Genomic DNA, 12,735 nt, shown 5'->3' on the forward strand with positions numbered 1-12,735 from the left:
TAGCTTAGATGATAAGGATCAATTAGATTCACACTGCATGAAAAGCAGAATTCCAGACATAAATTTACAAAGCACTTTCTTATGAATTATCTCATTTTTTCTCTCTAAAAACAACTCAGGCAAAGAGTTTATCCCCACTTTACAGATAAACCAATAACTCGGAGAAATAAAGTGAAATAACTGGTTATGGAAATCCAGCAGAAAAGTTTTCTAAAATCATAAAGTTCAGTTACTCATGAACAAAATCTTACGTGTTTGCATTACTTTGTTTAAAGAATAACATTTTAGTTTAGATACACTTCCAAATTTAAGTATCACAAATATTCTGATACCAATAAAAACCTTATTAAACATTCTTATGCATTATCAATACCAATTTGGTTTTAGTTTTAAATAAGAGGAATCCTATTTCTTCCTTATCCCCATATTGTACCATCCTCAAATCCTTTATTTAACTAGACATGTCCAAAATGCCTCTTGGTTTTCAAATATGAAAATCACTACCAAATTATAAAAAAATTAATTTATTTCAAGACTGTCTTTTATAGTAAAATAAAATAAGGCAAGCTATGTCTTGACCTAGAGCAGGAAGAGAAAAAAACCTACACGGAACTTCATGTAAAACAGGTACATGGATTTATGTGAAACTGAAAATATTTGATTCAAACAGAGCAAGTGAATAAGTGGCAAGTAGCTTACCTTCAAGCTGCATCAAAGCTGCTTTTCACAAAATCATTGAAAGGCCGCATATGCTCTTCTTTTGTGAAGAGAACATGATTGGCAATACTCTGAAGTATTTACACAATAAAACAGGGTTATAAATAATCAGATTATTTATTGTATGAAGTTTATACATTAATATATTCTTTAAAAATATGAATTTTCTCGATATAATTTCTGCTAGTAGTTAAAATCAATCATTTCTCATTCTATAAATTATTTTAGGTAGTGTTTCTATTCTTCCTAATTATAATTATATTTACATGTACGAATACATATTAAAAATGTTTAATGTCTTTTAAAATAAAAAATCCTACAGCCTTCATTCTAGTCTGTTTCAGAATCTCTAGAATGATTACGCAAAAAATGATCCTCATGACACAAGACATCTGCTATAATAAAATGTTTTTTCATGAAAATAAGGTCCATCAGGTACCTAACTAATGAATTCCTTTGTAATATAAACAAAATAAAAACACATAACTGAAAACCGTAGGGTATTTCCAATATAAATGTAAGAGGAAGTACTGTAAGAAAAGCTGAAAATTTAGTTGGAAGGGGAACTTAAGATAGCTAGATTATCAAAATAATTCACCTTTGACATTAACTTCAAGCCCCTTCCGATTCCAGGTGGTGGCTTTTTATCTAAAATCCCTGCTTCATACAGTGAGACAATGTCAGGATTCATAAATCTGAGGAACATGGCACTTCCTACTGCACTGATACTGTTCTGAGGGAAACGTTGGCTAACCACCTAAAAACAAGTTGAGAATTGAGTATAAGGTTTGAATTAAAACAGGGGCATGGGAACAAAGAGTTCAAAGGTCAAAATTTGCACACAAACTCTGAGTCAATCAGTCCTCATGAATGACACATTTCTATTTTTTCTTCTCCCAAAACATGAGAAAATAAAGTTTCCTCTCAATTCTAGTCTTGTATCATATTAAAGTACAATTTAGGTATCTCAGATGAAAGAAAAACCTCATGGATGAGATGGGTAGAAGAAACCTGAAAACAGATCTTCACTGTATCATCACCTATACTGCAAGTTTGAGGAGTCATGAAAACAGACCAAATTTTCACACAAAGATGATCATAATTTATTAAGATTAACAGACATGAAAGTGTGGTCAACATTATAAGGTGAAACTAAATTTTCAACAGCACACCCCCAAAACATCCTATACCTGATAGTACATATTTATGTTTTGTTGTGTACCAGTTACAACTGAATTGAAGAAAAAAATGCTTGCTATAAAAAAACAAAATCTTAGATTCCTATTGAGGAAAAAAAACTTACTTACAAGTAATGTTATTGCCTGTTGCCAGCTTCCTTTATAACAACCTACCTATTATTTAAACCATGGAGGGATGGGAATTCTTGGGGACCTAAAAGAAAAAAGGATCTCAGCAGAACAGCGAACCCCTATGTCTACCTCAATGTATAATTCTGTCAAATAAAAATAATTTAAGAATTCAAGAAATGGTTGTCCAGCCTGAAAAGTAATGTGAACCCAATATTTAAAGTGGATTGATTTTCTCTTTATAAAACATTCTACATTAAGATAAAGTAAAAGGTACCTTAGACTGGGAAGAGTGCCATAAAATGGGTTCAGCCCCCATCCCTTCCCAGTGTCCCCTGCTTTAAATCATGTTATAGATGAAAATTATATTATTTTGGAATTTACATTTTTATATATACCATATATATTCATTTTTAAAGAACACTTAATGTAACATTTTAATCTCTACAGCTATTCTTGCTTAGTGTGGCTAACTGCTGTTTAAAGTAGCAGTGATTACAAAACTGTAGCATTCCACTCAATATTTTGTGATTCCAAGGATAAACCTTCCTTTCAAAGGATATTGGTATGGGGGACCCAGATTTACATGCAGAATATCACGTAACTATTTTTTGCACAATGCCTCAATAAATTAATATTTCCTGTCCTAAATTCACATGGCTGACTCCAGATTAACTCTGGAATCGGGATTATTTCACTTCATCCTGTTCAACGCAGTGCTTCATGAAGTCCACATTTTAAATGCATTCTTATCACTGCTTATAATCTCAAAATAGCTTTCCGTAATCTCTAATAGGAAGTTAGTAAAAATTAGATTTTAGAGAATAAAGTATTTGTAAGCGGTGAGGTGTAGCAATATAGTCCCACCTTCAGTTACACTACACACAGTTCAGGAAGCTTTCTTTATGTTACAGTGTTTATTGCATGAAGAACAACCTTAACCCTTCAATAAGGGGAAACTGGTGAAGGTGGCTAAATATAGCTGCTTTATTAGAATGGCTTTAAAACCTAAATACCATTTATTTTTAGCTGAAATATATAAATTTAGAATTAGATATAGAAGTTTTAGCTAAAACTATAAAAAGATAAAGAATTAAGAAAAAATTTGAGTGCTTTGACTATTCCAGTATAGTGTTCAACCTTCTGGGGATGAGGAACCTCTTTGAAATCTGATAAAGGTTAGAAAAATGGATGTATGCTTTCACACAAATTTCTTCACATAATTTTAGAATATTCACAGACCATCACTGCTACTGAGTGGTTCTCTTAAAACTCCCAAATTTTAATCTCAAAACAGACAATTCTCTGGTTGGGCTTGGTGGCTCACGCCTGTAATCCCAGCATTCTGGGAGACTGAGGCTGGTGGATCAATTGAGGTTAGGAGTTCCAGACCAGCCTGGCAAACATGGTGAAACTCCATCTCTACTAAAAATAGAAAAATTAGCTGGACGTGGTGGTGCACGCCTGTAATCTCAGCTACTTGGGAGGCTGAGGCACGAGAATCACTTGAACCCAGGAGGTGGAGGTTGCGGTGAGCCATCGTGCCACTGCACTCCAGCCTGGGTGACAGAGCATGCAAGTGACTGTGTAAAGTGATATGTAAAGTCATGGAAAAAGGAAAGAGCCTTAACTAGTAACGGTCTGTGGAGGCAGAAGCCAAAGACATCCTTCTCCTGTCTGTCCCTGGATCTAAGGCAGATAAAAAGAAGGATAACTTAAAAAAAATTACAGATATCATTAAAGAAAAGCATATTTGTATATAACTTTTATAATTAAAAACAAATTTTAATGATCAAGAGGAGAAGTTATGAGGGCCTTGCTTCATGCAGTGTTAGCAAAAAAAAAAAAAAAAGAGCACTTTTATGTGAAAAGATGATAAAACTGGTAGGATCCACTTCAAAGCTAACATGTTGCCCATCAGAGGATGTGATCACAATTCATAATAAAGGATCCAGGAGTTTTTATAGATAAGTAGCACCATATACCTATAGAAATGCATGAGTAGGACTTTATTATGCCTGCTCCATACATTTTACCTTAAAAGAAGACAATCAGCTCTGCACATTCTGTACATAATCATTACTTGACATACCTCAGCACACACACACACACACACACAAAATGAATGATACAAACCTTGAAACAGAGTGTCATTATTTTACTGGCCAAACTGTTGCCTCAGAGGAGAGTCTCAATGGAGTCAGTCTGCCAATTCTACTTCTTTACAAAACATGTTCCGGAGCAGTTGGTAGAGTAAATGCCGAGAACCAAATAAAGTAACCAGAACTCAAGCCAGTTCATCCTGAGAACAAAACAAAATCAGGTTAGTGCATTTTTGTTCTCAGGTAGATAGCTGAAGAGTGGCAAAAACGTAAACCCAAAGTTGACCACTACTTGCTAAATTAAGGCAAAGGTGACTGATTAATATTTCTCCTGAGATTTATCTGCGTATATTGTTTATGATAGATGACTATATACGATGTCTACAATAGCTGTTAATTCCAAGGATTAACTGGTGAAAGCTATTAAGAGAGGCCTAGGCTTTACCAGGAGACAAAATCTCCAAGATTCAGTTCAAATTACATCACAAAATGAAAGAGAACAGAAACAGAAGATGACAGCGAATACTTTAGTTTGATTTGTACAAGCATTTGCACAGAGCAGAAATAAGACTGATGATCAGAAGAGTTCTACTCTTCTCATACAGTCAGGGGAACTCAGTGAATGCTGAACATAGACTAGGTAGAGACATGACAAAAAGAGAAAGACTATAGGATTTTTGAGAAATCAGGAAGAAAAGGAACTGGGTGTTCAGAACCCAGAGATCAGCCAGATTTACATACAAAGCAAGGGGGACAGGGATGAGGGCTGAAATTCCAATTACCTAAATGACATCCTTATAACTCCCTCTAGTAAAGCAGTTTGGGGTACACTCAAGAAAAATGATCTACTGGTAAATCACTGTTTAATCACAAGAAGAAATTTATAGAGAATAGGGGTAGCCATAAAAAGATGCCTCAATCCTCAAGCAGTAACAACAAGGGCCAGGATCATGGCCCATAGCTCTCTAATTCTTGCCTGGTCCCAGGATTACAATAATGTGATAGGTGAGATCTGGCCTAATAGAAAATTCCTTCTCAAAGTCATTTAATATAAAACTCAACAACAAATTAAAGCTACTTGAACTTAACTGATTCTTTATTTAAAAACTTACTGAGTATTTTCAGTGCTAATCATAGGTAGATCCTAATAAGATAATTCACAATAGTCACTTTCAAAACATTTGAACGTTTGTGAAGTAATTTTAGGCTTTAGGAAGATTTCAATGATTTGGGGCTGTTGCTAATCAATCAGTATAAAATTTCAGTTACACAAGGTAAGTTCTAGAGATCTGTGGTGCAGCATTGTGCCTACAGATAGCAATACTGTATTCTACACTTAAAAATATGTTAGAGGGTAGATCTCATGCTAGGCGTTCTCACCAAAATAAAATACCAGAGGAGAAGCATTTCAGGTGGTGGCAGCAGCAAGGGTGCTTAAGGCAGAAACAAGTCTAACAAGGAGGGACAGAAAGGTAGCTGGTGTGGCTTTGGTGAACAAGAAGGAAAATGGCATAAGATGATGTTAGAGATGAGGCAGGGCCCAAATCAGGTGGAGCCTTGTAGGACAGGATAAGGAGTTTGAATTTTACTTTTAAGTACAGGTGTAACAAATATCCTACAGCTTTAAGCAGAAACAAATCTACAATGACAGATTACCTTATTAGTTATACTTTACTATAAGTGAAACCATTTTTGGTACACTAAAAAGGAAATAGCCTTTTAACACTGGAAAGGAACCACCACCCTTCTCAACGTTTTCACATGTATTAGGAACGATGTGATTTGAGGAAAATTTTTCATTAAATTAAGAGAGAAACCTAATAGCCATATGATGTTTTCAGTGTTTAAAACAAACAATATCATAATATCAAATGCAAATACAGTGCTTACATTTTTAAAAATTGTGTAAGATATTATGGGGAAAAGAACAGCAAACTGGAGGTAGTAAACAGGCACAAACTGTGGATTCCAATTCCAGCGTTGCAACAACTGACTGAAATTAGGTTTAACTTAATTACCTTCTCAAATATATGAAGACAGCGGAGTAGATCAGTGATTTTTAATCAGTGTTTAAATGGAATTTTTCAGTGGGATGAAATGATATAGGACACTAGTCAGGTCTAGCAGTGCCAACCACTTCCCTACAGCTGAAAAGTCACCTAACTAAACATCTAAGATTTCTTCTGGCTCTAAAATTTTATCAATTCATTCAACAAACATTTATTGAACAAATATGTTCTGAAGGATTTGCTATGTGCCAGGCACTTTTCTTCCCCACTTACTCTATGCACTTACCCACTGAGAACAAGGAACCACACTGGCCAGAGCCATCGCTATAGGGAGCTCTCCTTGATCACCCATCACTGTGACCAGTTCCACCAACTGCTCAAACCCATCAGCCAATACCGTTTCTGAAGTGTGTCAAATTCTGTGCCTTGTTGAGGGATTTTCATCAGAACTTCCATAAATGTAGCTGTCTGGAGATCCTTGTAGTACCCTAAACCTGATGTGGACAAATGGATGCAAATTTACTAACATGGCCTTGCTGAAGTAATTTTTGCTTATCTTACAAGCCAGTTCTCTAGGCTGTGTATTTCTATATGAAACTTTCATTTGATCTCACCTATGGAGTGCATGAGACCACCGTCTATGCTGGCACTGAGTAAGTTTGACATTGCAAGGACTGCACAGTGCCTCCGTGATGCCAACCTCTGAGACATGCCACGTTTCCTGCCACCTGTTTGTGCACTTTCATCTTCAGCTTCACTGCAGTCACTCAAAAGGTTCATAAATAGTGTGAAGTATCTGAGAAATAAAAAGACTGACCTTTACATAGCAAAGGCCGTATCAACTAGAAAGCTAATCAGACATTCCAAAACAATCACATGTGCACGGTGTGACTGGCCCTGGATTAACTGCTTCTCTCCTCTCTCGGGATAATCAGCCAGGGTGACTCATTATGAAGCATGCTGTGTTGGGCATGATTATACCTGATATAGCCTAGCATACCTTTCATAACATAAGCATCAGATAGATGCAATGTTTCCTGGTAAATGTGTCATTTTTAATGTTTAGTATATAAAATTAGTGGTCCAAACAGCTTACACAATGTCACTTTTGTAAATGACTTAGTGAAGCAATCTGGGTTTTATTATAAGCAAAATTTCAGGGATCATATTATTTTCTTTAAAAATCATAAAACACAGTTATTTTCCTAATCCTAGTTCTGCATGGGGAACATTTCTTTGTTTTCTTTTTTGTTTTTTTGTTTTTGTTTTGTTTTGTCTTTGTGTGTGTGAGTGTGTGTGTGTGTGTGGCGGCGGGGGGCTTTATTTGCTTTTGCTTTGTGTTTTTTGGTGACTGAAATTTACTTAAGAAATAACTGTGTCCCCTTTGGCTTCCATCAATTCCACACCATCTCCTTCCTCAGGCTGCACAGGGAGACCAGCTAGAAGAGAAATTACTGCTTCCATGCTTGCCTGCTCCAAATCTCTGAAAAAAAAAATTAGAGACCATAAATCTTTCAGGTTATTTCACTTCCTCTCAAATAAACCTCTTATTAACAGATATAAACTTTAGGAACTACCTGTTTCATTAAACAAATTATTAGCACAACCCAAATAATTTGAATTAATATGCAGATCCCAGAATACAAAATCATCTCAAATGAGGAGAAGGCAATACTAACTTTCTACAAAGTAATCTTGACAAAATGACTATCTTCAATCAGAAACACGTACAATTGGCCCTCTGTCTCAGCGAGTTCTGTATCCACGGATTCAACCAACCATGGATTGAAACTATTTAGGGGAAAAAAAAGTAGGGTTTCATCTGTACTCAACATGTACAGATTTTTCTTTGTCGTTATTCCCTAAACAATATGGTATAACAACTTGTATTTATATAACATTTATATTTATTAGATATTATAAGTAATCTAATGATAATTTAAAATATATGGGAGGATGTGCGTAGTTTATATGCAAATACTATGACATTTTGTATCAGGGACTTCAGTCTGTGGATTTTAGTGTTCATGGAAGTGAGATGTGGGCAGGAGTTTGGGGGGTGGTTCCTGGAACCAATTCCTGACAGATACTGAGAGACAACCATATTATAAAGCTAGGCTTGGTCAAAGAAACATATGTAAAGGCTTATTATACAGTCCATAGTGTTTAATCACTTTCTGATATATGTCAATAAGTATTTATCATTAAAGCAGACTTAATTACACTTAATTACTTCCTTTTTTTTCTGTCTCTGGTGCCTGAATCAGGAAATCAATTATTTTTTAGAAAGACCAACACAATGAGTTCCTCAAATAATACCTTTTTCTATCTAATCATAACATAAATGCAATCTGAGGCTTTATGTACCTTATTTCCCAATAACGGTAGACTATTCTTCATAAACTGACAACGCTAACTTCCCAAACATACCGCTCTCGCACATTTATTTTTACAGAAAGTCTATCAGTCAAAAAAAAGTAGTAATAAAGATTAGTATCTTTACATATTTCAACCACAAACGTTTGACATCTAAAAAATTTAAATACACATAAAATACAAGTATAAAGCTGTAATGAAGTAATTATAATTCTTACAGGAAAACCCACTAATACTTGAAGGTCATTCTCTTTTTTACCTTGTAAGACATTTTACATCATCATCTGCTGCTTGGTTTGATGTTCCCATAACCCAGACTGTCAGATATTCTACAATCTTATTCCTATAGAATGGCGGAGGAAAGAGAAACAGCAAACACTTTTTTTGAAGCCACACACACACACGCCTTTAATTGTGTAAGATTTCTTACAGTGCAAATAATTTGGCAGATAACCCAGGTGACATGACGACTTTATAAAAGAGATACTGATGTCACAGACGTAAAAGCCAGAAGGGAACAAGCAACGTGGATATTTAACCTCCAACATGGCCCTTATTTATGGTATCAAATTGGAAACAGAATCAAATTCTTAGCTCAAGTACAGCACAGTTTTAGAAAAAGGGAGGCTTGCCACAGGCACAAAGCTTACGGAAATTTGAGGAGAGACGTAGAGAAACACAAACATGTAAATTGCTCTCTTTTTATGTCTTCCTTCCTACCAATAACCAGATATCTACTCTATTTCTGTACTTCATTCAACAAATTAAGATTTACAAGACCCTACATTGCTCTTTTGAGAACTCACCTAAATTTCATCTCTTGGCAAAATAAGAGGTCACCTCTCCTTGCCATCGTTACTTCAACCAACTGATACAGTTTCGTTTTCATTTGAATTGCATGGACCATATTCCCAAGCACACGAACATACCTATACAGACACAGATACAATGAAAAAATTATCAGATATAGACAAAAGAGAAAGCATTCAAAATACTTTAGTCATCAAATAAAATGAACTAAATGTAAGTCTGAAAACAATATTTATTTTTATGAGAACGTACACACCTTCTGGTTACCTTATTGTCACACCCTAGTTTGTGTGCAGTAAAGAATGGCAAATTATTTTATCAATTACTACCAATATCAATGTATAAGAGGTTTTTCTGATCTCTTAAAGTATGCTTCTGCTACATTTCAGTAGAACGCTTACCTGACCAGATATAACATCATCGGTTCAATGCTAGCTTGCCCTAGATGTTCACAGCTGCCTTCAGTATGATTATCTAGCAAGTTCTTCATTATAGCTATGGTTTGCTCTACAAATTGAGTGTTGGTATCCGTCAATAAAACCTATAGAAAGAACAAATATATTAATCATTTGCCATCAATGCCCAGAAGACAGACCTCTAGAGAGATGCAACCGACTGATCTAAACACACAAACACAGAAGTGCACCTGCAGGCACACAGCCAAACAAGCATACAGATACATGCAGACACTCATACCCATACACAAGGCAGGTATACCCTCAGGCACACATACACACCAGAGTTCCTAAGCAGCAAGCTGACCCCTACATTGAGATGACTCTTCTTTCTGCAATTTTTCGGCAATTTTTAAAAACTGTGAGCACCTCATTTAAATAATTGGAAAGAAAAAGCCTTCCTTATTTCAAACAAGGTGAAAAATAAAAAAGAGCACACTTTACCTGTCCTTGGGAGTCAAAAAACTTGCTGATGGCATTCTTCGGTTTGTTAAATAGCATCAGATAAAGAGCAGGACTCAATTCTAGACCCACCAGGTCTTTATCATTGGTCCGTATTTGAAGTCCCACTTCCTCAAGGTTACACAGCATTAAGGACAACAGCTGATCCATACATTTGCTGACAGGTGTACCTGCGTTTCCCTCTGAGGACATCACTGAAATCATGGAACCCTGACATTCACTGACTGGACCCATGGGTGGGCTATAGGTTGCCAGGCCAGAATTACTTCTCTGCTGGAGGCACACTCCCCCCACAAGGGCACAAAGGAAGCCGGTCATGTTGATCCATTCCTGTAGGGAGTCTGTGTCAGACAAATCTGCGCATCCTCCTCCACTCAGATGGGATATTCGACTCCTAACAATGGTCATATGAAACTTTCAGCAGCCTAAACATGAAATTTTTGGGCAAAGCATGAATTAAACCTAAATTAGTTGAGACTTGACAAATTACTCTTTATCCAACATTTCTTCCTTGACAAAAGTACAAAAATGTAAAAAACACATTAAAATCAACCCCAAAAATTACCATATACATTTTTAAAGAGCCACTGATTTATTTTTGTCATACACTAATATAATCGCCCAAGTATCAAATTTCTTTTAAAAAGCTTTGATTTCACATGGATGAACCTTGGAAACATTATGCTAAGTGAAAGAAGCTAATCACAAAAGCCCACATATTCTAAAATTCCATTTACAGAAAAGATCCAGCAGAGACAAATCTGCAGAGACAGAAAGTAGATTCATGGTTGCCTAGGGCTGGAGAAGCCGGGGGAAGAGAGACAAGAAAGTCCCGGGGAGGTGGGGTAGGGTGTTAGAGGCAGAAATAGCTAAAGGATACAGGGGTTTTTTTCCTCAATTGATGAAATTGTTCTAAAACGGACTGTGGTAATGGTTGCACAACTCTGGGAATATACTAAAAACAGCCACTGAATTGGACACTTTAAATGGGTGAATTGTATGGTATGTAATTATATATTAAACAGTTATACCCCCAAAAGCTTTCATTCTAAAGCTACATGTCCCCTCCAAATAAAGCTATTAGGTACACAATTTTGCTTCATAAAAACATAACATTTTTCTTATTGTAATTATGACAGAAAAAAAACATGGGGGAATAACCAGTTTTTATAAATCGCCTAATAATGAGAGGAATATGAACATTACAAACCAATTACACATAAACACCAACTCATCAATTTCCAGAGTAACAGATAATATAGTCAATAGTAATAGTTGAATGAACTGTCCACATTTTAAAATTTCATTTAATCTATGGGTTCAATCTTTTGCCCAAGACATTCCTTAATTAGAATACTTAACAAAATAGCAAAATGAATTGTTTCCATGTTTTTTTTCTCTACCTCTGTTGCTCCTTTTCTGAAAATTCTGTGAAACACCCTGATGAAGGGATAAAGAGCAAGAAAAGATAAAGAAATGGTCTCTGCAACAGTCTCTAGCAGTGCTGCCCAGTATTTCTGTGATGATGGAAACATTTTCTCTCTCTGCTGTCCAGACTGTCATATGTGGCTACTGGTTACTTGCAATGTGGCTACTATATGATTGAGGAACTAAATTGTATTTAATTTTCATTATGTTAAAATTTAAATAGTCACACGTAGCTAGTGGCTACCATATTACGAAGTACAGGTCTGGATAAACCACAACTAAATATCAGTCTTCAGACAACTATATGCTTACTTTACTGAGTGACTCGTGAAAGATTACCAAAGAGAAGGACATATATTTAGCAGATCAGTTAATAGACAAAAGGCAACTTTACAGACTTACCTGGCTATCATCCATTTTGGCTTTTGGATAGTTAAAGATTAGTTTTGTTGCTTGTTCCCATTTTGCATGTGTATCTTCCCAAGCCTAAAATGAAGGCAATTATCACTTGAAAGCAACTTTAAGTCTAGAGCTAAACGTCAATCAGCAATGGCCAAGTTTCAAACTTGATGTATAATAAGTACTCAGATATTACACTTCTAACGCGCACATATCTTGGATTTACTTCAAAAGCTATTCCTGATTACACATATGTAACAATAGGTTTCCAAAATTGAGGGTGGGCGCCTAGGAGGGGTGTTTCTCTTGCTAAGAGCACACCTCAGTGTTTCCTGCAGTGGGATGCTAAGTGCGCCTCAGCAGTGCCATCACTCTTTCTCAAGTGCTGCTGTTCCTAAGCAAATACAACAGCCAATCAAGTCACTGCACTTAGAGCCCTGCCTGCCAATGGAGAACCTCATAAGCCCTACCCAAAAGGCAGAGTAGGAGGAGCAGAGCAAATGCCTCAAATGATAAAGCCAAAAACTTCCTTTCACTAACCTCACAGGAAAGGTACTTATCTTAGACTCTACAATGTCCACAGCACAAAATAGCTATTCCCACCTATAATTTACTCAAAACATATGCCAATGTGCGTAAAACTTCACTATCTACAACTTAGGTGGAGTAA

General features: G+C 36.0%; 1 pseudogene; it reads right to left on the minus strand.

Moving 5' to 3' along the window:
- Window positions 1-701: 701 nt before the first annotated feature.
- Window positions 702-12,154, minus strand: LOC453279 (neurofibromin-like; annotated as a pseudogene).
- Between the last annotated feature and the right edge of the window lie 581 nt (window positions 12,155-12,735).

Source organism: Pan troglodytes, chromosome 16, assembly GCF_028858775.2.
Source record: "Pan troglodytes isolate AG18354 chromosome 16, NHGRI_mPanTro3-v2.0_pri, whole genome shotgun sequence".
NCBI lineage: Eukaryota > Metazoa > Chordata > Mammalia > Primates > Hominidae > Pan > Pan troglodytes.